This window comes from Scyliorhinus torazame, chromosome 23 (genome assembly GCF_047496885.1).
Source record: "Scyliorhinus torazame isolate Kashiwa2021f chromosome 23, sScyTor2.1, whole genome shotgun sequence".
Classification (NCBI taxonomy): domain Eukaryota; kingdom Metazoa; phylum Chordata; class Chondrichthyes; order Carcharhiniformes; family Scyliorhinidae; genus Scyliorhinus; species Scyliorhinus torazame.
Genome location: NC_092729.1, coordinates 2805010 through 2828924, shown reverse-complemented (window position 1 = coordinate 2828924; position 23915 = coordinate 2805010). Strand labels below are relative to the sequence as shown.

The 23915-nt window shown below is 52.8% G+C and overlaps 1 long non-coding RNA gene across 1 annotated transcript; it reads right to left on the bottom strand.

Moving 5' to 3' along the window:
* Positions 1 to 18999: 18999 nt before the first annotated feature.
* On the bottom strand, positions 19000 to 23109 carry LOC140399690 (uncharacterized). Its single transcript, XR_011937784.1, has 2 exons — positions 22988 to 23109; positions 19000 to 19283 (listed from the first exon to the last, which is right to left on the bottom strand). It is a non-coding gene; the product is annotated as an uncharacterized lncRNA (long non-coding RNA).
* Between the last annotated feature and the right edge of the window lie 806 nt (positions 23110 to 23915).

The following is a 23915-nucleotide window of genomic DNA, read 5'->3' as shown; positions in this document are numbered from 1 at the left end:
GCCAGTGAACAGCCCCTACCCTGACTAATTCCCCTGCCAGTGAACAGCCCCTACCCTGACTAATTCCTCTGCCAGTGAACAGCTCCTACCCTGACTAATTCCCCTGCTAGTGAACAGCCTCTACCGTGACTAATTCCCCTGCCAGTGAACAGCCCCTACCCTGACTAATTCCCCTGCCAGTGAACAGCCCCTACCCTGACTAATTCCCCTGCTAGTGAACAGCCCCTACCCTGACTAATTCCCCTGCTAGTGAACAGCCCCTACCCTGACTAATTCCACTGCCAGTGAACAGCCCCTACCCTGACTAATTCCCCTGACAGTGAACAGCCCCTACCCTGACTAATTCCCCTGCCAGTGAACAGCCCCTACCCTGACTAATTCCCCTGCCAGTGAACAATCCCTACCCAGACTAATTCCCCTGCCAGTGAACAGCCCCTACCCTGACTAATTCCCCTGCCAGTGAACAGCCCCTACCCTGACTAATTCCCCTGCCAGTGAACAGCCCCTTCCCTGACTAATTCCCCTGCCAGTGAACAGCCCCTTCCCTGACTAATTCCCCTGCCAGTGAACAGCCTCTACCCCGACTAATTCCCCTGCCAGTGAACAGATTCTACCCCGACTAATTCCCCTGCCAGTGAACAGCCACTACCCTGACTAATTCCCCTGCCAGTGAACAGCCCCTACCCTGACTAATTCCCCTGCCAGTGAACAGCCCCTACCCTGACTAATTCCCCTGACAGTGAACAGCCCCTACCCTGACTAATACCCCTGCCAGTGAACAGCCCCTACCCTGACTAATTCCCCTGCCAGTGAACAACCCCTACCCTGACTAATTCCCCTGCCAGTGAACAGCCCCTACCCTGACTAATTCCACTGCCAGTGAACAGCCCCTACCCTGACTAATTTCCCTGCCAGTGAACAGCCCCTACCCCGACTAATTCCCCTGCCAGTGAACAGCCCCTACCCTGACTAATTCCTCTGCCAGTGAACAGCTCCTACCCTGACTAATTCCCCTGCCAGTGAACAGCCCCTACCCCGACTAATTCCCCTGCCAGTGAACAGCCCCTACCCTGACTAATTCCCCTGCCAGTGAACAGCCTCTACCCTGACTAATTCCCCTGCCAGTGAACAACCCCTACCCTGACTAATTCCCCTGCCAGTGAACAGCCCCTACCCTGACTAATTCCCCTGCCAGTGTACAGCCTCTACCCTGACTAATTCCCCTGCCAGTGAACAACCCCTACCCTGACTAATTCCCCTGCCCGTGAACAGCCCCCTACCCCGACTAATTCCCCTGCCAGTGAACAGCGCCTACCCTGACTAATTCCCCTGCCAGTGAACAGCCCCTACCCTGACTAATTCCCCTGCCAGTGAACACCCCCTACCCTGACTAATTCCCCTGCCAGTGAACAGCCCCTTCCCTGACTAATTCCCCTGCCAGTGAAGAACCCCTACCCTGACTAATTCCCCTGCCGGTGAACAGCCCCTACCCTGACTAATTCCCCTGCCAGTGAACAGCCTCTACCCTGACTAATTCCCCTGCCCGTGAACAGCCCCTACCCTGACTAATTCCCTGCCAGTGAACAGCCCCTACCCTGACTAATTCCCCTGCCAGTGAACAGCCCCAACCCTGACTAATTCCCCTGCCAGTGAACAGCCCCTACCCTGACTAATTCCCCTGCCAGTGAACAGCCCCTACCCTGACTAATTCCCCTGCCAGTGAACAGCGCCTACCCTGACTAATTCCCCTGCCAGTGAACAGCCCCTACCCTGACTAATTCCCCTGCCAGTGAACAGCCCCTACCCTGACTAATTCCCCTGCCAGTGAACAATCCCTACCCTGACTAATTCCCCTGCCAGTGAACAGCCCCTACCCTGACTAATTCCCCTGCCAGTGAACAGCCCCTACCCTGACTAATTCCCCTGCCAGTGAACAGCCCCTACCCTGACTAATTCCCCTGCCAGTGAACAGCCCCTACCCTGACTAATTCCCTGCCAGTGAACAGCCCCTACCCTGACTAATTCCCCTGCCAGTGAACAGCCCCAACCCTGACTAATTCCCCTGCCAGTGAACAGCCCCTACCCTGACTAATTCCCCTGCCAGTGAACAGCCCCTACCCTGACTAATTCCCCTGCCAGTGAACAGCCCCTACCCTGACTAATTCCCCTGCCAGTGAGCAGCCCCTATCCAGACTAATTCCCCTGCCAGTGAACAGCCCCTACCCTGACTAATTCCCCTGCCGGTGAACAGCCCCTACCCTGACTAATTCCCCTGCCAGTGAACAGCCCCTACCCTGACTAATTCCCCTGCCAGTGAACAGCCCATACCCTGACTAATTCCCCTGCCAGTGAACAGCCCCTACCCTGACTAATTCCCCTGCCAGTGAACAGCCCCTACCCTGACTAATTCCCCTGCCAGTGAACAGCCCCTACCCTGACTAATTCCCTGCCAGTGAACAGCCCCTACCCTGACTAATTCCCCTGCCAGTGAACAGCCCCTACCCTGACTAATTCCCCTGCCAGTGAACAGCCCCTACCCTGACTAATTCCCCTGCCAGTGAACAATCCCTACCCTGACTAATTCCCCTGCCAGTGAACAATCCCTACCCAGACTAATTCCCCTGCCAGTGAACAGCCCCTACCCTGACTAATTCCCCTGCCAGTGAACAGCCTCTACCCCGACTAATTCCCCTGCCAGTGAACAGCCCCTACCCCGACTAATTCCCCTGCCAGTGAACAGCCCCTACCCTGACTAATTCCCCTGCCAGTGAACAGCCCCTACCCTGACTAATTCCCCTGCCAGTGAACAGCCCCTACCCTGACTAATTCCCCTGCCAGTGAACAGCCCCTACCCTGACTAATTCCCCTGCCAGTGAACAGCCTCTACCCTGACTAATTCCCCTGCCAGTGAACAGCCCCTACCCTGACTAATTCCCCTTGCCAGTGAACAGCCCCTACCCTGACTAATTCCCCTGCCAGTGAACAGCCTCTACCCCGACTAATTCCCCTGCCAGTGAACAGCCCCTACCCTGACTAATTCCCCTGCCAGTGAACAGCCCCTACCCTGACTAATTCCCATGCCAGTGAACAGCCCCTACCCTGACTAATTCCCTGCCAGTGAACAGCCCCTACCCTGACTAATTCCCCTGCCAGTGAACAGCCCCTACCCTGACTAATTCCCCTGCCAGTGAACAGCCCCTACCCTGACTAATTCCCCTGCCAGTGAACAGCCCCTACCCTGACTAATTCCCATGCCAGTGAACAGCCCCTACCCTGACTAATTCCCCTGACAGTGAACAGCCCCTACCCTGACTAATTCCCCTGCCAGTGAACAGCCCCTACCCTGACTAATTACCCTGCCAGTGAACAGCCCCTACCCTGACTAATTCCCCTGCCAGTGAACAGCCCCGACCCTGACTAATTCCCCTGCCAGTGAACAGCCCCTTCCCTGACTAATTTCCCTGCCGGTGAACAGCCCCTACCCTGACTAATTCCCCTGCCAGTGAACAGCCTCTACCCTGACTAATCCCCTGCCAGTGAACAGCCCCTACCCTGACTAATTCCCCTGCTAGTGAACAGCCCCTACCCTGACTAATTCCCCTGCCAGTGAACAGCCCCTACCCTGACTAATTCCCCTGCCAGTGAAAAGCCACTATCCTGACTAATTCCCCTGCCAGTGAACAGCCCCTACCCTGACTAATTCCCCTGCCAGTGAACAGCCCCTACCCTGACTAATTCCCCTGTCAGTGAACAGCCCCTACCCTGACTAATTCCCCTGCCAGTGAACAGCCCCTACCCTGACTAATTCCCCTGCCAGTGAACAGCCCCTACCCTGTCTAATTCCCCTGCCAGTGAACAGCCCCTACCCTGACTAATTCCCCTGTCAGTGAACAGCCCCTACCCTGACTAATTCCCCTGCCAGTGAACAGCCCCTACACTGACTAATTCCCCTGCCAGTGAACAGCCCCTACCCTGACTAATTCCCCTGCCAGTGAACAGCCCCTACCCTGACTAATTCCACTGCCAGTGAACAGCCCCTACCCTGACTAATTCCCCTGCCAGTGAACAGCCCCTACCCTGACTAATTCCCCTGCCAGTGAACAGCTCCTACCCTGACTAATTCCCCTGCCAGTCAACAGCCCCTACCTGACTAATTCCCCTGCCAGTGAACAGCCCCTACCCTGACTAATTCCCCTGCCAGTGAATAGCCCCTACCCTGACTAATTCCCCTCCCAGTGAACAGCCCCTACCGTGACTAATTCCTGCCAGTGAACAACCCCTACCCTGAGTAATTCCCCTCCCTGTGAACAGCCCCTACCCTGACTAATTCCCCTGCCAGTGATCAATCCCTACCCTGACTAATTCCCCTGCCAGTGAACAGCCCCTACCCTGACTAATTCCCCTGCCAGTGATCAATCCCTACCCTGACAAATTCCCCTGCCAGTGAACAGCCCCTACCGTGACTAATTCCCCTGCCAGTGAACAGCCCCTACCCTGACTAATTCCCCTGCCAGTGAACAGCCCCTACCCTGACTAATTCCCCTGCCAGTGAACAGCCCCTACCCTGACTAATTCCCCTGCCAGTGAACAGCCTCTACCCTGACTAATTCCCCTGCCAGTGAACAGCCCCTACCCTGACTAATTCCCCTGCCAGTGAACAGCCCCTACCCTGACTAATTCCCCTGACAGTGAACAGCCTCTACCCTGACTAATTCCCCTGCCAGTGAACAGCCCCTAGCCTGACTAATTCCCCTGCCAGTGAACAGCTCCTACCCTGACTAATTCCCCTGCCAGTGAACAGCCCCTACCCTGACTAATTCCCCTGCCAGTGAACAGCCTCTACCCTGACTAATTCCCCTGCCAGTGAACAGCCCCTACCCTGACTAATTCCCCTGCCAGTGAACAGCCTCTACCCTGACTAATTCCCCTGCCAGTGAACAGCCCCTACCCTGACTAATTCCCCTTGCCAGTGAACAGCCCCTACCCTGACTAATTCCCCTGCCAGTGTACAGCCTCTACCCCGACTAATTCCCCTGCCAGTGAACAGCCCCTACCCTGACTAATTCCCCTGCCAGTGAACAGCCCCTACCCTGACTAATTCCCATGCCAGTGAACAGCCCCTACCCTGACTAATTCCCTGCCAGTGAACAGCCCCTACCCTGACTAATTCCCCTGCCAGTGAACAGCCCCTACCCTGACTAATTCCCCTGCCAGTGAACAGCCCCTACCCTGACTAATTCCCCTGCCAGTGAACAGCCCCTACCCTGACTAATTCCCATGCCAGTGAACAGCCCCTACCCTGACTAATTCCCCTGACAGTGAACAGCCCCTACCCTGACTAATTCCCCTGCCAGTGAACAGCCCCTACCCTGACTAATTACCCTGCCAGTGAACAGCCCCTACCCTGACTAATTCCCCTGCCAGTGAACAGCCCCGACCCTGACTAATTCCCCTGCCAGTGAACAGCCCCTTCCCTGACTAATTTCCCTGCCGGTGAACAGCCCCTACCCTGACTAATTCCCCTACCAGTGAACAGCCTCTACCCTGACTAATCCCCTGCCAGTGAACAGCCCCTACCCTGACTAATTCCCCTGCTAGTGAACAGCCCCTACCCTGACTAATTCCCCTGCCAGTGAACAGCCCCGACCCTGACTAATTCCCCTGCCAGTGAAAAGCCACTACCCTGACTAATTCCCCTGCCAGTGAACAGCCCCTACCCTGACTAATTCCCCTGCCAGTGAACAGCCCCTACCCTGACTAATTCCCCTGTCAGTGAACAGCCCCTACCCTGACTAATTCCCCTGCTAGTGAACAGCCCCTACCCTGACTAATTCCCCTGCCAGTGAACAGCCCCTACCCTGACTAATTCCCCTGCCAGTGAACAGCCCCTACCCTGACTAATTCCCCTGTCAGTGAACAGCCCCTACCCTGACTAATTCCCCTGCCAGTGAACAGCCCCTAAACTGACTAATTCCCCTGCCAGTGAACAGCCCCTACCCTGACTAATTCCCCTGCCAGTGAACAGCCCCTACCCTGACTAATTCCCCTGCCAGTGAACAGCCCCTACCCTGACTAATTCCCCTGCCAGTGAACAGCCCCTACCCTGACTAATTCCCCTGCCAGTGAACAGCTCCTACCCTGACTAATTCCCCTGCCAGTGAACAGCCCCTACCTGACTAATTCCCCTGCCAGTGAACAGCCCCTACCCTGACTAATTCCCCTGCCAGTGAATAGCCCCTACCCTGACTAATTCCCCTCCCAGTGAACAGCCCCTACCGTGACTAATTCCTGCCAGTGAACAACCCCTACCCTGACTAATTCCCCTCCCTGTGAACAGCCCCTACCTTGACTAATTCCCCGGCCAGTGATCAATCCCTACCCTGACTAATTCCCCTGCCAGTGAACAGCCCCTACCCTGACTAATTCCCCTGCCAGTGATCAATCCCTACCCTGACAAATTCCCCTGCCAGTGAACAGCCCCTACCGTGACTAATTCCCCTGCCAGTGAACAGCCCCTACCCTGACTAATTCCCCTGCCAGTGAACAGCCCCTACCGTGACTAATTCCCCTGCCAGTGAACAGCCCCTACCCTGACTAATTCCTCTGCCAGTGAAGAACCCCTACCCTGACTAATTCCCCTGCCGGTGAACAGCCCCTACCTGACTAATTCCCCTGCCAGTGCACAGCCCCTACCCTGACTAATTCCCCTGCTAGTGAACAGCCCCTACCCTGACTAATTCCCCTGCCAGTGAACAGCCCCTACCCTGACTAATTCCCCTGCCAGTGAACAGCCCCTACCCTGACTAATTCCCCTGCCAGTGAACAGCCTCTACCCTGACTAATTCCCCTGCCAGTGAACAGCCCCTACCCTGACTAATTCCCCTGCCAGTGAACAGCCCCTACCCTGACTAATTCCCCTGACAGTGAACAGCCTCTACCCTGACTAATTCCCCTGCCAGTGAACAGCCCCTAGCCTGACTAATTCCCCTGCCAGTGAACAGCTCCTACCCTGACTAATTCCCCTGCCAGTGAACAGCCCCTACCCTGACTAATTCCCCTGCCAGTGAACAGCCTCTACCCTGACTAATTCCCCTGCCAGTGAACAGCCTCTACCCTGACTAATTCCCCTGCCAGTGATCAATCCCTACCCTGACTAATTCCCCTGCCAGTGAACAGCCCCTACCCTGACTAATTCCCCTGTCAGTGAACAGCCCCTACCCTGACTAATTCCCCTGTCAGTGAACAGCCCCTACCCTGACTAATTCCCCTGTCAGTGAACAGCCCCTACCCTGACTAATTCCCCTGCCAGTGAACAGCCCCTACCCTGACTAATTCCCCTGCCAGTGAACAGCCTCTACCCTGACTAATTCCCCTGCCAGTGAACAGCCTCTACCCTGACTAATTCCCCTGCCAGTGAACAGCCTCTACCCTGACTAATTCCCCTGCCAGTGAACAGCCCCTACCGTGACTAATTACCCTGCCAGTGAACAGCCCCTACCCTGACTAATTCCCCTGCCAGTGAACAGCCTCTACCCGGACTAATTCCCCTGCCAGTGAACAGCCCCTACCCTGACTAATTCCCCTGCCAGTGAACAGCCCCTACCCTGACTAATTCCCCTGCCAGTGAACAGCCCCTACCCTGACTAATCCCCCTGCCAGTGAACAACCCCTACCCTGACTAATTCCTCTGCCAGTGAACAGCCCCTACCCTGACTAATTCCCCTGCCAGTGAACAGCCCCTACCCTGACTAATTCCCCTGCCAGTGAACAACCTCTACCCTGACTAAATCCTCTGCCAGTGAACAGCCCCTACCCTGACTAATTCCCCTGCCAGTGAACAGTCCCTACCCTGACTAATTCCCCTGCCAGTAAACAGCCCCTACCCTGACTAATTCCCCTGCTAGTGAACAGCCCCTACCCTGACTAATTCCCCTGCTAGTGAACAGCCCCTACCCTGACTAATTCCACTGCCAGTGAACAGCCCCTACCCTGACTAATTCCCCTGCCAGTGAACAGCCCCTACCCTGACTAATTCCCCTGCCAGTGAACAGTCCCTACCCTGACTAATTCCCCTGCCAGTAAACAGCCCCTACCCTGACTAATTCCCCTGCTAGTGAACAGCCCCTACCCTGACTAATTCCCCTGCTAGTGAACAGCCCCTACCCTGACTAATTCCACTGCCAGTGAACAGCCCCTACCCTGACTAATTCCCCTGCCAGTGAACAGCCCATACCCTGACTAATTCCCCTGCCAGTGAACAGCCCCTACCCTGACTAATTCCCCTGCCAGTGAACAGCCTCTACCCCGACTAATTCCCCTGCCAGTGAACAGCCCCTACCCCGACTAATTCCCCTGCCAGTGAACAGTCCCTACCCTGACTAATTCCCCTGCCAGTGAACAGCCCCTACCCTGACTAATTCCCCTGACAGTGAACAGCCCCTACCCTGACTAATTCCCCTGCCAGTAAACAGCCCCTACCCTGACTAATTCCCCTGCCAGTGAACAGCCCCTACCCTGACTAATTCCCCTGCCAGTGAACAATCCCTACCCTGACTAATTCCCCTGCCAGTGAACAGCCCCTACCCCGACTAATTCCCCTGCCAGTGAACAGTCCCTAGCCTGACTAATTCCCCTGCCAGTGAACAGCCCCTACCCTGACTAATTCCCCTGCCAGTGAACAGCCCCTACCCTGACTAATTCCCCTGCCAGTGAACAACCCCTACCCTGACTAATTCCCCTGCCAGTGAACAGCCCCTACCCTGACTAATTCCCCTGCCAGTGAACAGCCCCTACCCTGACTAATTCCCCTGACAGTGAACAGCCCCTACCCTGACTAATTCCCCTGCCAGTGAACAGCCCCTACCCTGACTAATTCCCCTGCCAGTGAACAGCCCCTACCCTGACTAATTCCCCTGCCAGTGAACAACCCCTACCCTGACTAATTCCCCTGCCAGTGAACAGCCCCTACCCTGACTAATTCCCCTGCCAGTGAACAGCCCCTACCCCGACTAATTCCCCTGCCAGTGAACAGCCCCTACCCTGACTAATTCCCCTGCCAGTGAACAGCCCCTATCCTGACTAATTCCTCTGCCAGTGAACAGCTCCTACCCTAACTAATTCCCCTGCCAGTGAACAGCCCCTACCCTGACTAATTCGACTGCCAGTGAACAGCCCCTACCCTGACTAATTCCCCTGCCAGTGAAAAGCCCCTACCCTGACTAATTCCTCTGCCAGTGAACAGCTCCTACCCTGACTAATTCCCCTGCTAGTGAACAGCCTCTACCGTGACTAATTCCCCTGCCAGTGAACAGCCCCTACCCTGACTAATTCCCCTGCCAGTGAACAGCCCCTACCCTGACTAATTCCCCTGCTAGTGAACAGCCCCTACCCTGACTAATTCCCCTGCTAGTGAACAGCCCCTACCCTGACTAATTCCACTGCCAGTGAACAGCCCCTACCCTGACTAATTCCCCTGACAGTGAACAGCCCCTACCCTGACTAATTCCCCTGCCAGTGAACAGCCCCTACCCTGACTAATTCCCCTGCCAGTGAACAATCCCTACCCAGACTAATTCCCCTGCCAGTGAACAGCCCCTACCCTGACTAATTCCCCTGCCAGTGAACAGCCCCTACCCTGACTAATTCCCCTGCCAGTGAACAGCCCCTTCCCTGACTAATTCCCCTGCCAGTGAACAGCCCCTTCCCTGACTAATTCCCCTGCCAGTGAACAGCCTCTACCCCGACTAATTCCCCTGCCAGTGAACAGCCCCTACCCCGACTAATTCCCCTGCCAGTGAACAGCCACTACCCTGACTAATTCCCCTGCCAGTGAACAGCCCCTACCCTGACTAATTCCCCTGCCAGTGAACAGCCCCTACCCTGACTAATTCCCCTGACAGTGAACAGCCCCTACCCTGACTAATTCCCCTGCCAGTGAACAGCCCCTACCCTGACTAATTCCCCTGCCAGTGAACAACCCCTACCCTGACTAATTCCCCTGCCAGTGAACAGCCCCTACCCTGACTAATTCCACTGCCAGTGAACAGCCCCTACCCTGACTAATTTCCCTGCCAGTGAACAGCCCCTACCCCGACTAATTCCCCTGCCAGTGAACAGCCCCTACCCTGACTAATTCCTCTGCCAGTGAACAGCTCCTACCCTGACTAATTCCCCTGCCAGTGAACAGCCCCTACCCCGACTAATTCCCCTGCCAGTGAACAGCCCCTACCCTGACTAATTCCCCTGCCAGTGAACAGCCTCTACCCTGACTAATTCCCCTGCCAGTGAACAACCCCTACCCTGACTAATTCCCCTGCCAGTGAACAGCCCCTACCCTGACTAATTCCCCTGCCAGTGTACAGCCTCTACCCTGACTAATTCCCCTGCCAGTGAACAACCCCTACCCTGACTAATTCCCCTGCCCGTGAACAGCCCCCTACCCCGACTAATTCCCCTGCCAGTGAACAGCGCCTACCCTGACTAATTCCCCTGCCAGTGAACAGCCCCTACCCTGACTAATTCCCCTGCCAGTGAACACCCCCTACCCTGACTAATTCCCCTGCCAGTGAACAGCCCCTTCCCTGACTAATTCCCCTGCCAGTGAAGAACCCCTACCCTGACTAATTCCCCTGCCGGTGAACAGCCCCTACCCTGACTAATTCCCCTGCCAGTGAACAGCCTCTACCCTGACTAATTCCCCTGCCCGTGAACAGCCCCTACCCTGACTAATTCCCTGCCAGTGAACAGCCCCTACCCTGACTAATTCCCCTGCCAGTGAACAGCCCCAACCCTGACTAATTCCCCTGCCAGTGAACAGCCCCTACCCTGACTAATTCCCCTGCCAGTGAACAGCCCCTACCCTGACTAATTCCCCTGCCAGTGAACAGCGCCTACCCTGACTAATTCCCCTGCCAGTGAACAGCCCCTACCCTGACTAATTCCCCTGCCAGTGAACAGCCCCTACCCTGACTAATTCCCCTGCCAGTGAACAATCCCTACCCTGACTAATTCCCCTGCCAGTGAACAGCCCCTACCCTGACTAATTCCCCTGCCAGTGAACAGCCCCTACCCTGACTAATTCCCCTGCCAGTGAACAGCCCCTACCCTGACTAATTCCCCTGCCAGTGAACAGCCCCTACCCTGACTAATTCCCTGCCAGTGAACAGCCCCTACCCTGACTAATTCCCCTGCCAGTGAACAGCCCCAACCCTGACTAATTCCCCTGCCAGTGAACAGCCCCTACCCTGACTAATTCCCCTGCCAGTGAACAGCCCCTACCCTGACTAATTCCCCTGCCAGTGAACAGCCCCTACCCTGACTAATTCCCCTGCCAGTGAGCAGCCCCTATCCAGACTAATTCCCCTGCCAGTGAACAGCCCCTACCCTGACTAATTCCCCTGCCGGTGAACAGCCCCTACCCTGACTAATTCCCCTGCCAGTGAACAGCCCCTACCCTGACTAATTCCCCTGCCAGTGAACAGCCCATACCCTGACTAATTCCCCTGCCAGTGAACAGCCCCTACCCTGACTAATTCCCCTGCCAGTGAACAGCCCCTACCCTGACTAATTCCCCTGCCAGTGAACAGCCCCTACCCTGACTAATTCCCTGCCAGTGAACAGCCCCTACCCTGACTAATTCCCCTGCCAGTGAACAGCCCCTACCCTGACTAATTCCCCTGCCAGTGAACAGCCCCTACCCTGACTAATTCCCCTGCCAGTGAACAATCCCTACCCTGACTAATTCCCCTGCCAGTGAACAATCCCTACCCAGACTAATTCCCCTGCCAGTGAACAGCCCCTACCCTGACTAATTCCCCTGCCAGTGAACAGCCTCTACCCCGACTAATTCCCCTGCCAGTGAACAGCCCCTACCCCGACTAATTCCCCTGCCAGTGAACAGCCCCTACCCTGACTAATTCCCCTGCCAGTGAACAGCCCCTACCCTGACTAATTCCCCTGCCAGTGAACAGCCCCTACCCTGACTAATTCCCCTGCCAGTGAACAGCCCCTACCCTGACTAATTCCCCTGCCAGTGAACAGCCTCTACCCTGACTAATTCCCCTGCCAGTGAGCAGCCCCTACCCTGACTAATTCCCCTTGCCAGTGAACAGCCCCTACCCTGACTAATTCCCCTGCCAGTGAACAGCCTCTACCCCGACTAATTCCCCTGCCAGTGAACAGCCCCTACCCTGACTAATTCCCTGCCAGTGAACAGCCCCTACCCTGACTAATTCCCCTGACAGTGAACAGCCCCTACCCTGACTAATTCCCCTGCCAGTGAACAGCCCCTACCCTGACTAATTCCCCTGCCAGTGAACAGCCCCTACCCTGACTAATTCCCATGCCAGTGAACAGCCCCTACCCTGACTAATTCCCCTGCCAGTGAACAGCCCCTACCCTGACTAATTACCCTGCCAGTGAACAGCCCCTACCCTGACTAATTCCCCTGCCAGTGAACAGCCCCTTCCCTGACTAATTCCCCTGCCAGTGAACAGCCCCTACCCTGACTAATTCCCCTGCCAGTGAACAGCCCCTACCCTGACTAATTCCCCTGCCAGTGAACAGCCCCTACCCTGACTAATTCCCCTGCCAGTGAACAGCCGCTACCCTGACTAATTCCCCTGCCAGTGAACAGCCCCAACCCTGACTAATTCCCCTGCCAGTGAACAGCCCCTACCCTGATTAATTCCCTGCCAGTGAACAGCCCCTACCCTGACTAATTCCCCTGCCAGTGAACAACCCCTACCCTGACTAATTCCCCTGCCAGTGAACAGCCCCTACCCTGACTAATTCCCCTGCCAGTGAACAGCCCCTACCCTGACTAATTCCCTTGCCATTGAACAGCCGCTACCCTGACTAATTCCCATTGTTGTGAGCAGCACCTACCCTGACGAATTCTATCCCTGCTTTCAACCCCTAACAGTCCAGTAGTTTTACGATTTTAGGCGTTGTCAACTTCTCGGCAAATTCATACCTTTTCTATCAACCAGGACAACAGCTCTTCGAAACTTGATCAAAAAATCCACTTATTTCGAATGGACAAGTGATCATCAAACAGCGTGGCTTGATTTAAAATCCCTATTAACGACTGTATCTATATTAGCATATTTCGATCCAAATAGGAAGACGAAAATTTTCACTGATGCGACTCAGGACAGAATAGGAGCAGTACTGTTACAAAAATACAATAGTTCGTCTCGCGTTCCTGTTGCATATGTATCTAGTGCGCTGACACCAACAGAATGCTCAAATTGAAAAAGTGTGTCTTGGACTACTTACAGGCGTATTTGTCACCTCGCTGGTGATGTCCTCTCGTTTTGGAATAGGATAGTATTCCCTCATGATGTGCTTGTTGAGATCCCTGGGGTCTATACATATCCGTAGATCACCTGACGGTTTCTTCACGCAAACGTTCGAACTGACCGTGTCAGTCGGTTCAGTGACTCTTGAAATTATTCCTTGTTGTTTTAACCTTCCCAATTCTAGTCTTTATCGTTCTCTTGAGTGGAACAGGAAATCTCCGAGGAGGATGTACCAAAGGTTTTGCATCCGACCTTAACAAGATCTTATACATGAATGGAAGTGTACCCATGTCTTTAAAGACACCTGCACTGAAATTCTGCGATTCTGTGATTAAATGGTCTCTTTTGAGGGAAGAGTCTTTTTCGCGCCTCCTATTAATGGAGAAAACGGTTGAAATGGTCCTTGTTTAATGTCGTACATTGTTTTAAAAATATCTGATTTATTGCTTACTCTGTTTAAATGGTCCCTGTTTACTGTCGGACATTGTTTTAATAAACTCTGTTTTATTATGTATACTGTTCAAATGGTCTCTGTTTAATATCAGAAACTATTTAAATGGCCACGTTTGCGGGGAGAGCACTATTTAAATCGGCTCTTTAACTAGGACCCTTTTTAAATAATCTGCGTTGACTGGAGGTCACTATTTAAATGTTCTCCGTTTAATGTAAGTCCAGGGCACTATTTTAGTTCTCTCTGTTGAGTGGGGGACACTTTTTCAACAATATTTTTTAAATGTAGGACTGTATTTAAATAGACGCATTTTAATGTCGGAAACTGCTTAATTGGTCTATTGAATGTGTGACAATGTTTAAATGACATCACATTGTTTACGTAGTTTGTATTTAATATTGTACACGGCTTAACTGGTCTCTGTTAAATTCGGCACACTGGTTTAATAAACTATGTTTAAACGGATATTTTTTACATGTTAGTCTCCGTTTCATGTAGGACACTCATTCAAAGGTCTTTTTCAAAATTCGTTCCTGGGATGTGGGCATCGCAGTCTGTGCCAGAATTTTCTGCCCATCCGAAATTATGGAACAGATAAGAACATAAGAACTAGGAGCAGGAGTAGGCCATCTGGCCCCTCGAACCTACTCCACCATTCAATGAGATCATGGCTGATCTTTTGTGGACTCAGCTCCACTTTCCGGCCCAAACACCATAAACCTTAATCCCTTTATTCTTCAAAAAACTATCTATCTTTATCTTAAAAACATTTAATGAAGGAGCCTCTACTGCTTCACTGGGCAAGGAATTCCATAGATTCACAACCCTTTGGATGAAGAAGTTCCTCCTAAACTCAGTCCTAAATCTACTTCCCCTTATTTTGAGGCTATGCCCCCTAGTTCTGCTTTCACCCGCCAGTGGAAACAACCTGCCCGCATCTATCCTATCTATTCCCTTCATAATCTTATATGCGTCTATAAGATCCCCCCTCATCTTTCTAAATTCCAACGAGTACAGTCCCAGTCTACTCAACCTCTCCTCGTAATCCAACCCCTTCAGCTCTGGGATTAACCTAGTGAATCTCCTCTGCACACCCTCCAGTGCCAGTACGTCCTTTCTCAAGTAAGGAGACCAAAACTGAACACAATACTCCAGATGTGGCCTCACTAACACCTGATACAATTGCAGCAGAACCTCCCTTGTCTTAAACTCAATCCCTCTAGGAATGAAGGACAAAATTCCATTTGCCTTCTTAATCACCTGTTGCACCTGAAAACCAACTTTCTGCGACTCATGCACTATCACACCCAGGTCTCTCTGCACAGCAGCATGTTTTAATATTTTATCATTTAAATAATAATCCCTTTTGCTGTTATTACTACCAAAATGGATAAATTCATATTTGTCAACATTGTATTCCATCTGCCAGACCCTAACCCATTCACTTAACCTATCCAAATCCCTCAGCAGACTTCCAGTATCCTCTGCACTTTTTGCTTTACCACTTATCTTAGTGTCGTCTGCAAACTTGGACACATTGTCCTTGGTCCCCAACTCCAAATCATCTATGTGAATTGTGAACAGTTGTGGGCCCAACACTGATCCCTGAGGGACACCACTAGCTACTGATTGCCAACCAGAGAAACACCCATTAATCCCCACTCTTTGCTTTCTGTTACTTAACCAATCCTCTATCCTTGCTACTACTTTCCCCTTAATGCCATTCATCTTTATCTTATGCAACAACCTTTTGTGTGGCACCTTGTCAAAGGCTTTCTGGAAATCCAGATAGACCACATCCATTGGCTCCCCGTTATCTACCGCACTGTTAATGCCCTCAAAAAATTCCACTAAATTAGTTAGGCACGACCTGCCCTTTGTGAACCCATGCTGCGTCTGTCCAATGGGACAATTTCCATCCAGATGCCTCGCTATTTCTTCCTTGATGATAGATTCCAGCACCTTCCCTCCTACCGAAGTTAAGCTCACTGGCCTATAATTACCCGCTTTCTTCCTACCTCCATTTTTAAACAGTGGTGTCACGTTTGCTAATTTCCAATCCGCCGGGACCACTCCAGAGTCTAGTGAATTTTGGTAAATTATCACTAGTGCATTTTCAATTTCCCAAGCCATCTCTTTTAGCACTCTGGGATGCATTCTATCAGATCCAGGAGACTTGTCTACCTTTAGCCCCATTAGCTTGCCCATCACTACCTCCTTGGTGATATCAATCATCTCATGGTCCTCACCTGTCATAGCCTCATTTCCATCAGTCACTGGCATGTTATTTGTGTCTTCCACTGTGAAGACCGACTCAAATAACCTGTTCAGTTCCTCAGCCATTTCCTCATCTCCCATTATTAAATCTCCCTTCTCATCCTCTAAAGGAACAATATTTACCTTAGCCACTCTTTTTTGTTTTATGTATTTGTAGAAACTTTTACTATCTGTTTTTATATTCTGAGCAAGTTTACTGGAATCTATCTCTTAAGAGTTAACAACATTGCTGTGGGTCTGAAGTCACATGTAGGCCGGACCAGGTGAAGACGGCAGATTTCCTCCCGAAAGGATATTTGTGAACCAGTTGTTTTTTTTTTACGACGATAGACAATTTTTCATGGTCATCATCAGATTTCAGTGAATTCAAATTTTACCACCTGCCATGGTGGGACTTGAACCTGCGTCCCCAGAGCATTACTTAGGCTCTCTGAGTCTTTGCTTAACTCGTCCAATGGAAATACCACTACGCCACCGCCTCCCCTCTACATTTATTCCTGGTACCTTTTGCCACTAACCGAATCTCCTCCCCATCCTCTCATTGCCTTCCGCACCCAGTGACAGTCATTCCCATCTCTCCGAATCCTTCCTAAACACACTGAAAATCTTCCTTAGCCGCTCATTCCTTCCCCACCCATTGAAATGATTGAAGTTTCCTTGACCCCTGTCACCACCGCTTTGCTATCCGCCGAAACGTTCCCCAGCACCATCTGCACTCACAGGAAAATCCCCTCACTATTTTACTCCCTCTGACTGTTCGAACTATTTTGTAGCAAGATCAATCCATCTGTGACGCATAAAACTCCTTTCCCTCCAGAGGGAATATCGTTCCGTCCGTTTAAACCTTTCCCAATCCTCGAATACACTTTGTGGTAACCTGCAACCCGGCACGATGTCCAAAGCCCCTCCATGGCGCCTAGAAACGCTTCACGGTGTCCCAAACCCCTCCATGGCGCCCAGAGACCCTTCACGGTGTCCCAAACCCCTCCATGGCGCCCAGAGACCCTTCACTGTGCCCTGAACACCTCCATGGCGCCCAGAGACCCTTCACGGTGTCCCAAACCCCTCCATGGCGCCTAGAGACCCTTCACGGTGTCCCAAAATCCTCCATGGTGCCCAGAGACCCTTCACGGTGTCCCAAACTCCTCCATGGTGCCCAGAGACCCTTCACGGTGTCCCAAACTCCTCCATGGTGCCCAGAGACCCTTCACGGTGTCCCAAACCCCTCCATGGTGCCCAGAGACCCTTCACGGTGTCCCAAACCCCTCCATGGCGCCCAGAGACCCTTCACTGTGTCCCAAACCCCTCCATGGCGCCCAGAGACCCTTCACGGTGTCCCAAACCCCTCCATGGCGCCCAGAGACCCTTCACGGTGTCCCAAACCCCTCCATGGCGCCCAGAGACCCTTCACGGTGTCCCAAACCCCTCCATGGCGCCCAGAGACCCTTCACGGTGTCCCAAACCCCTCCATGGCGCCTAGGAACCCTTTACGGTGCTCTGAAGCCCTCCATGGCGCCTAGAGAACCTTCACGGTGCCCTGAACCCCTCCATGGCAGCTGGAGACCCTTCACCGTGCCCTGGTCCCCTCCATGGCGCCCAGAGACCCTTCACGGTGCCCTGAACCCCTCCATGGCGCCTAGATACCATTCACGGTGCCTGAACCCCTCTATGGCGCCCAGAGACCCTTCACGGTGCCCTGAAACCCTCCATGGCGCCCAGAGACCCTTTATGGTGCCCTGCACCCCTGCATGGCGCCTAGATACCCTTCCCGGTGTCCTTAACCCGTCCATGGCGCCGAGACCCTTCACGGTGTCCCAAACCCCTCCATGGCGCCCAGAGACCCTTCACGGTGCCCTGAACCCCTCTATGGTGCCCAGAGACCCTTCACGGTGCCCTGAAACCCTCCATGGCGCCCAGAGACCCTTTATGGTGCCCTGCACCCCTCCATGGCGCCTAGATACCCTTCCCGGTGTCCTGAACCCGTCCATGGCGCCGAGACCCTTCACGGTGTCCCAAACCCCTCCATGGCGCCCAGAGACCCTTCACGGTGTCCCAAACCCCTCCATGGCGCCCAGAGACCCTTCACGGTGCCCTGCACCCCTCCATGGCGCCTAGATACCATTCACGGTGTCCCAAACCCCTCCATGGCGCCCAGAGACCCTTCACGGTGTCCCAAACCCCTCCATGGCGCCCAGAGACCCTTCACGGTGCCCTGCACCCCTCCATGGCGCCTAGATACCATTCACGGTGTCCTGAACCCCTCCATGGCGCCCAGAGACCCTTCACGGTGTCCTGAAGCCCTCCATGACGCCTAGAAACCCGGCACGGTGCCCTGCACCCCTCTATGGCGCCCAGAGACCCTTCACGGTGCCCTGGACCTCTCCATGACGCCTAGAAACCTGTAACGGTGTTCTGAAACACACCACGGCTTCTAGAAACACTTAATGGTGCGTTGAACCCCTCCAAGGCGCCTCGATACAGTTCACGGCGCCCAGAAACCGTTAACGGTTCCCGGAAAACTTTTGTGGTGTTCTGAAAACATCCGGGTTGCCCGGAAAAATGAAAGCAAACCTCAGCACCCACTGAACATTTCCTCCACACTCTGATCTCCTGCACCATTTCCTGAATTACGTTCTCAGCCTCTGAATCACTTTACCATCCTCTCACTCACCAATTATATCCCTTCCCTATTTTCTGAATCAATTGCCCCACGACAGAACAATTTCCACTACCATATATCACTTCCTGACCCCCAGCTCGTTCTCCATAGCTCAGTATTTGTGAGACATCCTTACATGTAAATGGTCAGAGAGCTGACATTGTGGGCCCCCTATCTTATCTCAGACCATTTGCATCGACCTCCCCTCCCCTTTATCTGGAATGTACACATCTGTGCCCAGCCTCAATTCAAACCGGACACCTTCGCTACAGACAGCCTGATCCTGAGGGTTAACAAGACATGAAGCAGTGACCAATGCAGTAAGTTTTATTTCTGATTACAGGCCATTATCCAGACAGCAGGAATACAAGGTCAGGTGTTAGAGGAGTGAAGTAATCAATTAGCCTGTTTTCCAGGAAAGAAGCTTCCATTCAGTGAGAACATGGAGATCCCGGGCTGATGAGAGTCCCTCAGTAGATCATTCATCTTTATCTTCAATACGATTTTGACCCATCATCGTGTCGGGGAAGGGAAAATGTCAGGTGCCATCTTCTGAGTGATTGGCGGATCGGTGGACGTCTTGGTTGAAAATCTGCTAAAAGTAAAAGAAAACATGATGAAGGAATTAATTACGGGTTCTTCAGCCTGGTGGAGATCAATGAGAAAACAGAAAGCAGAATCTCTCAGCCTGACAGGGACACACTCGGCACAAAGCAGCAACATTAGGTATGTTGTATATAATAATATTCCACAGTTTACAGTCTCACACACCAAGACTTGAATAAACTCACTCCGTCTCGCCACCTCCTGGTCTGCATAAACTCACTCCCTCCACATCCTGGTCTGCACAAACTCCATCCCTCCAACTCCTGGTCTGCACAAACTCACTCCCTCCCTCCACCTCCTGGTCTGCACAAACTCAGTCCCTCCCTCCACCTCCTGGTCTATACAAACTCACTCCCTCCACCTCGTGGTCGATACAAACTCCCTCCCTCCACCTCCTGGTCTGTACTAACTCACTCACTCCAACTCCTGGTCTGTACAAACTCACTCCCTCCAACTACTGGTCTGTACAAACTCACTCCCTCCACCTCGTGATCTGTACAAACTCCCTCCCTCCACCTACTGGTCTGCACACTCTCACTCCCTCCACCACCTGGTCTGTACAAACTCACTCCTTCCAGCTCCTGGCCTGCACAAACTCCCTCCCTCCATCTCATAGTCTGCACAAACACACTCCCTCCACCTCGCGGCCTGTACAAACTCCCTCCGTCCACCTCCTGGTCTGTACAAACTCACTCCCTCCATCTCCTGGTCTGCACAAACTCAATCCCTCCACCTCATGGTCTGTACATGGTCTGTACAACCCCCCTCCCTCCACCTCCTGGTCTCTACAATCTCACTCCCTCCCTCCACCTCCTGGTCTGTACAAACTCCCTCCACCTCCTGATCTGTACAAACCCACTGCCTCCACATCCTGGTCTGTACAAACTCCCTCCCTCCTCCTCCTGGTCTGTACAAACTCACTCCCTCCACCGCCTGGTCTGTACAAACTCACTCCCTCCACCTCCTGGTCTGTACAAACTCCCTCCCTCCACCTCCTGGTCTGTACAAACTCCCTCCCGCGTCCCCCTGGTCTGTACAAACTCCCTCCCTCCACCTCCTGGTCTGTATAAACTCACTCCCTCCACCTCCTGGTCTGTACAAACTCCCTCCCTCCTCCTCCTGGTCTGTACAAACTCACTCCCTCCACCTCCTGGTCTGTACAAACTCCCTCCCGCGTCCCCCTGGTCTGTACAAACTCACTCCCTACACTTCCTGGTCTGCACAAACTCACTCACTTCTCCTCCTGGTCTGCACACTCACTCCCTCCACCACCTGGTCTGTACAAATGCACTCCCGCCAGCTCATGGTCTGCACAAACTCACTCCCTCCACCTCCTGTTCTGTACAAACTCCCTCCCTCCACCTCCTGGTCTGTACAAACTCAGTCCCTCCCTGCACCTCCTGGTCTGTACAAACTCACTACCTCCACATCCTGGTCTGTACAAACTCACTGCCTCCACATTCTCGTCTGTACAAACTCACTCCCTCCACCTCCTGGTCTGTACAAACTCACTGCCTCCACTTCCTGGTCTGTACAAACTCCCTCCTTCCTCGTCCTGGTCTGTATAAACTCACTCCCTCCACCTCCTGGTCTGTACAAACTCACTCACTCAACCTCCTGGTCTGTACAAACACACTCCCTCCCTCCTGGTCTGTACAAACTCACTCCCTCCATCATCCTGGTCTGTACAAACTCACTCCCTCCCTCCACCTCCTGGTCTGTACAAACTCACTCCCTCCAACTCCTGGTCTGTACAGAACTCATACCCTGCACCTCCTGGTCAGTACAAATGCACTCCACCTCCTGGTCTGTACAAACTCACTCCCTCCCTCCTCCTGGTCTGTACAAACTCATTCTCTCCTCCTCCGGGTCTGTTCAAACACACTCCCTCCCTCCACCTCCTGGTCTGTACCAATACCCTCCACCTCCTGGTCTGTACAAACTCCCTCCCTCCGTCCACCTCGTGGTCTGTACAAATTCACCCCGTGCACTTCCTTGTGTGTACAAAGTCACTCCGTCCCTCCAACTAATTGTCTGTACAAACACACTCCCTCACTCCACCTCCTGGTCTGTACAAATACCCTCCACCTCCTCGTCTGTACAAACTCCCTCCCTCCGTCCACCTCGTGGTCTGTACAAATTCACCCCGTGCACTTCCTTGTGTGTACAAAGTCACTCCGTCCCTCCAACTAATTGTCTGTACAAACACACTCCCTCCCTCCACCTCCTGGTCTGTACAAATACACTCCACCTCCTGGTCAGTACAAACACACTCCCTCCCTCCTACTCCTGGCCTGTACCAACTCCCTCCCTCACTCTACCTCCTGGTCTGTACAAACTCACTGCCTCCACTTCCTGGTCTGTACAAACTCCCTCCTTCCTCGTCCTGGTCTGTATAAACTCACTCCCTCCACCTCCTGGTCTGTACAAACTCACTCACTCAACCTCCTGGTCTGTACAAACACACTCCCTCCCTCCACCTCCTGGTCTGTACAAACTCACTCACTCCACTTCCTGGTCTGGACAAACTCACACCCTGCACCTCCTGGTCAGTACAAATACACTCCACCTCCTGGTCTGTACAAACTCCCTCCCTCCACCTCCTGGTCTGTACAAACACACTCCCTCCCTCTACCTCCTGGTCTGTACAAACTCACTCCCTCCATCATCCTGGTCTGTACAAACTCACTCCCTCCCTCCACCTCCTGGTCTGTACAAACTCACTCACTCCACTTCCTGGTCTGGACAAACTCACACCCTGCACCTCCTGGTCAGTACAAATACACTCCACCTCCTGGTCTGTACAAACTCCCTCCCTCCACCTCCTGGTCTGTACAAACTTCCTCCCTCCACCTCCTGGTCTGTACAGAACTCACACCCTGCACCTCCTGGTCAGTGCAAATACACTCCACCTCCTGGTCTGTACATACTCACTCTTTCCACCTCCTGGTCTGTACAAACACACTCCCTCCCTCCACCTCGTGGTCTGTACAAATTCACCCCCTGCACTTCCTTGTGTGTACAAAGTCACTCCGTCCCTCCAACTAATTGTCTGTACAAACACACTCCCTCCCTCCACCTCCGGGTCTGTACAAATACACTCCACCTCCTGGTCAGTACAAACACACTCCCTCCCTCCTACTCCTGGCCTGTACCAACTCCCTCCCTCCCTCTACCTCCTGGTCTGTACAAACTCACTCCCTCCCTCTACCTCCTATACCGAGGTCCAGTGAAAATGAAATGGGGAGAAATGACTGATGGAGATGCTGATCCTGTCCTCACACATTCCACACTCTCACAATCTGTAGCAGTGTCAGTGACCGGGAACAGTAACTGAATTCTGCAATAAGGACAATGACAGAGTTTGCTATCCGGATCAATGATCCCACTTTGACCCAGCAAAGTGCCCCGCTCAGTAACTTGTGGTTTCATTATTGATCCGTGTGGACCAGCTCACAAAACCAACAAGCCCCGCGAAACACTCCGATAGTGACTAAAATATCAGAGATTTTCCAATGGAGATTGTTTATCTTGAATTCTTCAGTTTATTTTATAATCTCACAATCCACATCTCTAAACCTATCAAACCATTGCACTCAAAGAAAATATAATCGATTTAAAATTAATCTGCATGAACCCCAGCGGCCTTAGTGTTGGAGAACGTGAAGAGATTCTTACTACTTTCCATAATACCTGGTTTCGCTCCAGTAGGATTGCTCTGAGTCAGCACTAGAAGTACAAGCACCAGGAACAGCGCTTTCTGCATCTTCGCTGGGGTGTGTCAGAGTTACGGTCAGGGTGTTGGTGTAGATCTGCTCTCTATCTAATCGCGGAGTGTTGCTGCTTTTATAATCCCACGAGCGGGCGTGTCTGCTTCCTGGTGATATCATTGGAAACTGTGTTTTCCTTATTGCTGCCTTATTTCCATGAATGTCGGCTTTAGCAAAGCTGTTTAGCTGAAAAATCTAAAGGGGACAGCAGTGTACCTCGCTTGTGTTCCACATGATGTGCTCCTCTTGCTGACAGCCTCTCCCTCCGAAATGAAGCTGTGCCTGAGTGCATATACAGACACAGTGCCTGTAAAAATGTTCATCAAAACCCCTAAATTTGGACGATCTGCCTTTTTTGTAAAGGTTAATAGCACATCTGTATCTTTGACCCTGTCTCGTTGTGGACGGCCATCTTCAGATGCCTATCCACATGTAGGATCGGACACTGTATCCCTGCACTCTTCAGACCGGAGACATTATTTCTGTGTAGTCTCTCCCTCTCACTTTGGTTAAAATGCATCACATCACAATGAAGGAAAAGAAAAGCAAAGCAAATTACAGCACAAGAGCAGGCCCTTCGGCCCTTTTAGACTGCAGCGACCTCGCTGCTCGCCTGAATGGCGCTTCTGTGGCCGCGAAAGGACTCCAGGTTGGTAGTTTGCCTCCCTGATGCCAAGGTCCTGGATGTCTCTGAGCGGCTACAGAGCATCTTCAAACGGGAGGAAATCAGACAGAGGTCATTGCCCACATTGGCACCAATGACATAGGAGAAGCAGTAGCGAGGTCCTGTAACTGCAATTTACGCAGCTCGGTACAATATTAAAAAGCAGGTCCTCGAGGCTAGTAATCTC